Raw genomic sequence first — 6625 nt, forward strand, 5'->3', positions numbered from 1 at the left:
TTAGATTTTTTTTCTAATCGGACATTGGAAGAAGTTAATAATAATACTCTTACAATACCACTCTTGATGCCTGAAAAATTAATCTTATGGAGAAACGCATGGTATGTTTTATAGCCTAATCTATTCATGAATCAATCTCACCTCACCCCCAAGCCAATCTCTTTGTTCGATCACAGCAAATGTTGAGGCCTGGGCCGTCATGCATATACTACCCAGTGCATTTTAATAAGCCTTTCTAGCAGGTCCAAACGGTGATTAAATCAAAAGTACAAGCCCAAAGCATTAAAGGGAGCTAGTATAAAGTTTCAGCGGCCCACCTACGCGTAGCAATTTCTGTGAACTGGGAAAGAAAGGGGAAGAGGAAAAAAAAAAGAAAAATGAAAATTATCTGTCAATACTTGCTGGCCCCTGTAATCCCCCAGTTTCAAATTCACCCACCCTTGAAGTAACGGAGTTGGAAGTTGAAGATGGTTCCCATACATTACATGTAGAGTAATTATTTTCTTTGAACTTGGCACGCTCGAAAATTGATTCAATTGTGCTGCTGACACACTAGATAAGCTGCTGGATTGTGTCCACACTTACTAAAACACAAAAGCAAGTAATAATTGAGAGTTTTTTCATTATTTGAGCTTTGACTTGTAGGCATGCCTGAGTGTGTGCAAGCAAGACTGACTTGCAAAAGCTTTTAGTGCTCCATCACTTCTTGTGAACGTCTTGTTTGAACGAATTAAATGTAAATTCAAAGACCTATAAAGTCAACTACACACCTCTCTCTCTCTCTTCTCAATAGTCAATTTGGACGCAAATATGGGTAAAGAATGGTGTCTGTCTACAGCATCTTCTTCGATCCCAACCCACATAGCGTCATCGTGGGTTTGCTGAAAAGAGAAGTTAAAATGGGTAGCAGAAAAGGTGTGCTGATGGAGAAATACATACATATATCATCATCAGGATTCAGGGCCAGAGACTAGTCAATTCTGCGTCACCACTCTCCCCTTAACCTATGTAGTGTTGATGGGCACTAGTAATATCAACCCACTTCGAGAGGGTAGGGACCGGTCGGTCCAGTTCCATTGCTTCAAAGGATCATTCATATGCTTTGCGCATTTTCTAATAACTTTGGTGAGGAAGTCAAAATCTGATGGGAACTTGCATGGTCGTGATTGCGCAAATTGCAACATAACCATCATTCAAGAAATGTATTATGCTTTTTAATTTGTTTTTTCTTGTGAAAATTAGGAAATGGATGCGCAATTGCGCGTACATCATACATAATTCTTCTGTCACTGTCAATTACAAGAACTTTGATGTTATATATCTGCGTGGGGATATGCGATCTTTTGGCATCATTCCAGCATCTGACTTCTTAGCCCTTCTTGTCCAACATCACTAGGCTTTTTCCACTCATATGACTTTTACCCCTTTTTGTTACTTTTTACTTTGTGTCTGCTCAGTGAAATTGTCAATGCTCAAAGTTTTCTTCAATTCTATGAAAAATGTAGTTGCTGCTGCCCAGCTCTCATGTTGGCCGTGGAATTACTCTTGGAGGGGCAACTTTTTCCCTTACTTTTCAACTCATGGTAAACACTGGAAGATCTTTTCGCTAATCTTTTTAAAATCAATTTACGATGAGATGGGTAAGAGATTTTTTTCCCACGGGTGGGGGTGGCACGATCATCAGCAATTGTATGTGGAAACAGAATAATAAAAGATGGTTTGTTTTGTCTCTTAGTCGTTGCTCTCACGCTTGTCCGCCGTTGTCGCAAAAGACTCGAAGGCGGAACTCCCTCCTCATCAATTGCTCTCTTGCACAATACATCTCTCTCTTCGTATTCTGTGCATATTTATATCGGGTTTGTTTTTTTTTTGGATTGATTATTTTAACTAAATATAAATTCTGATTTTCTGTACATATATATTAGTATTGGGATTTTTTCGATTGCTTATTTTAACTGATTATCAATTCTGATTTCGGATAATTATTTGTGATGTTTTCAATTGCTTTTGTATTCTAATTTTCTTTTGTATTATAATTATAGAATTTTTTAATGATAAAAAAAGTTAAAATCTATACATAGGTTTTATTTGGATTCACCTGTTTTTCAAATACAATACTACAGTAATACATGAATAAAACAACTCCAAAACGCCTCATCCATACAATATATAAAAAATAACTCACAGATATACAAAAACAATTAAATTCTACAATATCTTCCATTTATTATCACCATCCACTACCAACCCTACTCACCATTGCCACCACCCCCTCACCCCTCCTCCTCCTCCTCCTCCCCCCTCCGCCATCTGATCTGGCTTTAAGTCGATCGCGATAGGGAAGAGGGGAGGGGCTAGATCAGGAAAGAGGGAAAGGGAGGGGTGGGGGTGGAGAGGAAGAGAGAGGGGGAGGAGAAAGGAGGAGAGAGGGAGTGGTGGCTATGATGGGTGGGGGTGGTGGTAGTGTTAATTTTTAAAAGGGGTACTAAAAATTTTTTTAATTTTAAAAAATACTCTAAAATATATTCCAAAAATTCTTTCAAAAACATATACAATAAAATTTTTTCATATATACTGTTATAGTAAAATATTTTAAAAATACCTTCAAAAACAATTAATTCAAACGGAGCCTAATCACTCAAAGAGTAACTTTTACTGATTCTCTATTTTCTCTATAATCAGTTTTTTTAATTATTCTCTATAATCAGTTTTTATATTCAGATTTTGTAAAATTTAAAGCAATCAAGAACGAGACATCATATACATCTAGAACTCTATATTGACAATTCATCCAAAAAGGATTTTTTTTCTCAATGGTCACATTTTCCTGTAACTAGTTACCCACTTACGGATTTGGTCAAATAGTATTTGGCCATGCGGCTCCTGCAACGCCACACAATTACAAATGCATAAAGAAGAGTATCTAAAGAGTTGTTCTACATTTTCTGGGAGTAACAATACGCCAATTGTACAAAAGAGGCAAATTTAGAATGTGGAGAACAGAGCATCGGGTCTTGCAACTTACATAGAATTACTTGTTAGGATTATAGGTTGATATCTTAAAAGTTTGAGAGGATTTCTTGAAAAAGATCAAGCTAGCTTATCTCAGCGCATGTGGGTTGGTTCTTAAAAGGATAGGGTAACTAACGAGGAGATTAAAAGAATGTGAAGTGTGTATTCTTAGTTATATTATATGAGTTTGGCATCTCCACGTTCACTGCACATTCTATTAGATCACAAGAATGCCACGGACATGTGGCTGGACATTGCATCTTTGGAGGCGGCAATAATTGAGGAACTTGTAAAGTGGGTTCTTTTTTTTTTTTTTTATGTTTAAGCATTTATAATAATCTTCTTTTGGATGTAATCCGATATTTTGACACACCCTCAAATGCAAGATTCTCTAGCTAACATCCCTTGTTATGTCATGTTCTGTGAGCTAAAAAAAGCCAACCTTCCTGGGGCCATTGGCTTATCTATTGTTCCAGAATTCTCGTGTTGATGTTAAGCAGCGTCTTCAAACCTGAAGGAAGAAGAAGGCAGTCAGTCAGCTATAATTAATGATCAGCAAGATAACCAAAATCCTAGAGTGTTTTGAAGTTTGGAATTGGGGATTTATCCTTTTATTTTATTAGGAGAAAAGCTGAAGGACCTGCTCCAGTTGGCCATTGAGTGGGCACGCTAGTATGAAGAGCTGCAAACTCGGTCTCTGATGTTTGCATTTGGAGTCATTTTGTTCCGTCTTTCAGAGTGAAACACATTTACTCGGTCTCTTCTTTCAACAGTCCATGCATGATTTTCAATCAACATATTTTCTTCTTTGTTTATTCAAGCTCCTTTCAAGAAAAATGTAAACTTGGTTCAAGAGACAGAAAGCTGTACATGTATAAAACTGTAGAAGCAAATGATGGATTCAGTACTGTTAATTGTTAAACTGAGACTTTGTGGAAGGAGAAATTGTCATCTACCATGTGAAAGTCCAATTAATGTTGAGGCAGCAAATGCTTTCCCTAGACCAAATAGAAAAACTTGATAAAGTAATGACATTGTTCTGATTCCACCCCATCATATTGACTTGGTCGTTATCTTCAGTCTGATGGACCCATTATGCATCATTTTCAAGTTTGTTCTTTTTGGTTAAAACATATATCAATGTCACACTGGAAATAAAAAAACACTTGCTTCTTGATGTGCTTGCTTACTGGCATTCCGCCAACCAAATTTAATTGGCCGTCTAAAGGAAGGAGAGATCATGACCCCACGCAGATATCCCCCCAAAATAAGCTCTTAGTTTCTGTTCTGTTACAGGTAACATAAACTGCAATATTTAATGTCCGACCTTCATTTTTGAGATGGCCAAGTTTCATGTTAGACTAATTTTTTTTTTCTCAAACGTCATGTTAGACTAATTAGGCATGCAATTTCTGCAGAGCGATCCAAACCTTAAAGGGATTGTTCATCTGTCAAGATCCTTTGTACACTTTCTTTACCAAAAGGAGATATGAAGTAAACTCTAAACAAGAGAAAGTGAAATGAATGAGAAGCCTCAGAAACGGAGGAAGACATCATAGCAAGTAGGGGGATCATCTAACCAGCTACAGTAGGAAGATAGAGACAGATAACAATAATTTTTAACTAACAAGAAAGAGTAAAATATCCCTTTATCTATTTACCCATGGCAGAAATGGGGAGGTTGAATAACGAATTTAATTGAACAAATTGGTTCCCATGTTAGACTCTGTGTTTGATTTCCCAAGAAGATAATTTCCCACGTTTGAATTTATCTTATCCGGACTCTAGAGGAGGAGGAGGAGGAGAAGGATAGTGTGCTGTAGTCCGCAAAATCGATATGGTTACTTGGGCGCAAATAAATTTGGACGCTAACTGCCAAGATGGCCGATTGTTACGATGTTTGGCATCACTCCCAAAAAAAAAAAAATGCTAAGCTCTTTGGCATCACTTCCATTAGAGGAGTTTTATGTAGTAGTAGTAGGAAACTATTAACTCCATAAAACATATTAATTGTTGATGCATTGATAGTTATCGGGAGGGTTAGATTGATTGGTAAGGTAGGAAGGAATAAAAAAATACTGATAGCTGTAGAATTACTCGAAAAATATGTAAGCGCCCTGATTCCTAACACGTGCCATCCCCTTCCAAATCAAATTATGGTACAATTTTAGGCATCACCCTCTCCTAGTTCATCAGCAATGGCTAGAAAAAGGAAAAACGATTCATTTTTCAAGATTTAATCCATAATCTTACGTCTATTACTTAACTTGCTTTGTAAGGGAAAACCATCCAACACATGCTTTGAGATGACAGAAAGCAAGCAACAACTAGTACGAACATGTTGCCGCAATTAACAAACACCATTCACTACAAATGAAAGAAAACAAAATTAAAAAATAAAAGCTTGAGGAAGGTTTTGGGCTTTTTTTTTTTTAGCTAGACAGTGGCCATAGGTATAAACGAGTTTAATCAAACTGATTACCTTAGCATTCAAGCTTATTTAGAGGTGTAAACGAGTTTAATTAAGCCGATCATCCTCATATTCAAACTTATTTGATTATTTTAATGAATTTGAAATTTTGCTCAAACTTGACTTGTTTATTTGCTGAATTGAAGTTGAATGAACTTTTTATCGAACTTGAAAAATATTAAGCATAAAATATCATTTAAACTTGACTTGACTAATTGGCGAATTAAATTCGAACGAACTTTTATCAAATCGAATTCGATTCGAATATTAAACAGTTTGATTCATCTTTCAATCTTAGAACTGACCGACTTGGCCAACAACTCAAGGACAATGCAGTTGTCCATTAATCCCTAAAATTAGGCTCGAAAGACCGACTTTTAACACCACCTCGTCTTCTGTTGTGGCTAGTAAATGAAGAAGCATGTAATGCAAAACACAACATACTTGCTCTGCTTCGTTATACTTTGACGCATTCAGAGGAATAAAGAATATGAAGAAACCAAGTACAAGTACACTCCCAAAAATCAAAATAAAAGCATACCATCAATGACCAATGAATGAGTCACTTTCCAATCTTATACGTTCTTCCATTGTGAAACATAATCTTTTATTATATATTTTATTAAACAATTAACAGCTGGTCTCTACGAAGAACGCCTTTCAGGGAAAAGCCCCCAAAAAAAAAAAGATGAATAATTTTTTTTTTTGCTTGGTTGTGTCTCGGACTAAAATGTCGTACTTGACCTAAACCACCATCTATTCTTTTAGATGTTATCCTTTGGCGACAGGAATTTTAAGCTAAATAAATGCACGCTTCTTTTGTTCCTTTGTTGTTCTCTTCCCTTTCTTTCAGCAATAAGTTCTGGGATGTCATCATGTAAACTACATACTAAGATCCTGAACATAATCCGTTAATTGAGATTCATATAAATAGTATATAGGATAGAAAAGATGAAACAGACTATTCGATACTCGAATGGAACTTAGTTTGGTAAAATTTCGTTCAAATTTAATTTGCTAATTAGTCAAGTCAAATTTAAATAATATTTTATAATGAATAACATTCAAACTCGATACAGAATTTCGTTCAAGTTCGATTAGGTAAATAAATAAGTTAAATTTAAAAAAAATTCAAATTCGTTA

Source organism: Coffea eugenioides, chromosome 2, assembly GCF_003713205.1.
Source record: "Coffea eugenioides isolate CCC68of chromosome 2, Ceug_1.0, whole genome shotgun sequence".
NCBI lineage: Eukaryota > Viridiplantae > Streptophyta > Magnoliopsida > Gentianales > Rubiaceae > Coffea > Coffea eugenioides.